This window comes from Rhopilema esculentum, chromosome 15 (assembly GCF_057945365.1).
Source record: "Rhopilema esculentum isolate cy_ngs chromosome 15, ASM5794536v1, whole genome shotgun sequence".
NCBI lineage: Eukaryota > Metazoa > Cnidaria > Scyphozoa > Rhizostomeae > Rhizostomatidae > Rhopilema > Rhopilema esculentum.
Genome location: NC_142829.1, coordinates 2,807,415 through 2,808,975, shown reverse-complemented (window position 1 = coordinate 2,808,975; position 1,561 = coordinate 2,807,415).

Here is a 1,561-nt window from a genome sequence, read left to right as displayed (position 1 = left end):
GTGCGAAAGAAAAGCTTGAACGGGCCTGGTTCTTAATAATTCTGGTTTTTAATAATTTTATCGGGAGGAATCTCCCAGGTCCCTTCTTTAATCAAGCTCCCTGCCTTATCTTTTCCTAACAGGTGTATTTCTGGTTTTATCCATCTTCAACCTCAGTCCCCTGTTGTCCACTATAATTGTTCTTTAGATCTAACATCATAAAGAATTACTAATGTAAATAATAATAAGAAATAGTAATACTAAATTTAAGAATTATTATTTTTGTTGTAATTATTTTGTACAATAGTTTTTTTGCAGGGCGATACTCCTACATCCCCCAAAATGTGGAAGGGCAAAAATCTCCTACACCCCCAAAGATACCATGAAATTTACGTTAATGTTGACCTTCTTTAAAAATCATAAGACGAATTAAATTCCTGTTTAATATAACATTCCTAAAAATTGCAATCAGGTCAATTTCAGTTTTTCAAATTTCATTGTGCGTTGAAACATATCTTGTGATTAATGTCTCTGATTTTACCATTCAGTCGCCAGGTGTTGCAAAACTTAACGAAAACCCTTAACGAATACAGTTTTCCACTACACTTGCATATGACTAAGTATGGGAAACAAGCAATTGGTTATATTCTGGTGTTTGGCCTCTTTGCTGAACTGATTACAACAAATGCTGAAATCTGCACTCACAAAGTACCGCATTTCTGCTTGTATACTGAATATAAAGCACAGCACAATAATTGCTCCTAGCCTGTGGAATGCAGACGTTTCTCTAGCAAATTTCGCCTAACATTAGCTTCTGACAAACTCAGGGCATATTGTTCTGTTCTTGGACTTTCTTATATATTAATTTATGATGCAATTTTTATCCTTAGGCCCTGTGGTGAATATATCTACAGAATATAGTTGGTTATTATGCATAAGAGTCAGTGAATTTTGAAGCAAATCGTCAGTTAAGCATTAAAAGTGCTGTAATGAAAAAAGAAAGATCATTCAAAAAATCTGCGATTTTTCATCAAAATCGAAGTCGCTATCTTAACGAAAAAACAACTTACATTCCAGAAGAAAATTAAATTCTTGCTCGCTCTGATAATAAAGAAGCCTTCAAGGGTTTTTATAGAAAAAAACAAGTTCGACAAAAATTCGATTTTTCAATGCCTTACTTTTTCATGAAAAGCGACCCCTCTGCTCTCTTGATACGCGATTTGTTTGAAAAAACAACTTAAATTCCTGAATCAAAAAAATTATTGTTAATTATAAAAATAAAGAAGCGGTCTATGGGTTTTTATAGAAGTTTTTTGAAAAAATTCGAAAATTTTCCACAGCCTTTAGCGTTAGGTTTTTATGAAAATGGTTCCCATTAAATAAAGTCATTTTTTTCAAAAAAACAACGTTCATTCCAGAACTAAATTCAATTCAAGAAAAAAAATTTTAGAAAAAATTTAGACGGTTTTTCAAAGCCTATAGTCTTAATTTTTCATCAATAGTTGACCCTTCAACTCGCAATTTAAGAGTTTTTAGAGAAAATGATTTTTCTAGAACATTCAACAATTTTTTAAGTCTATAG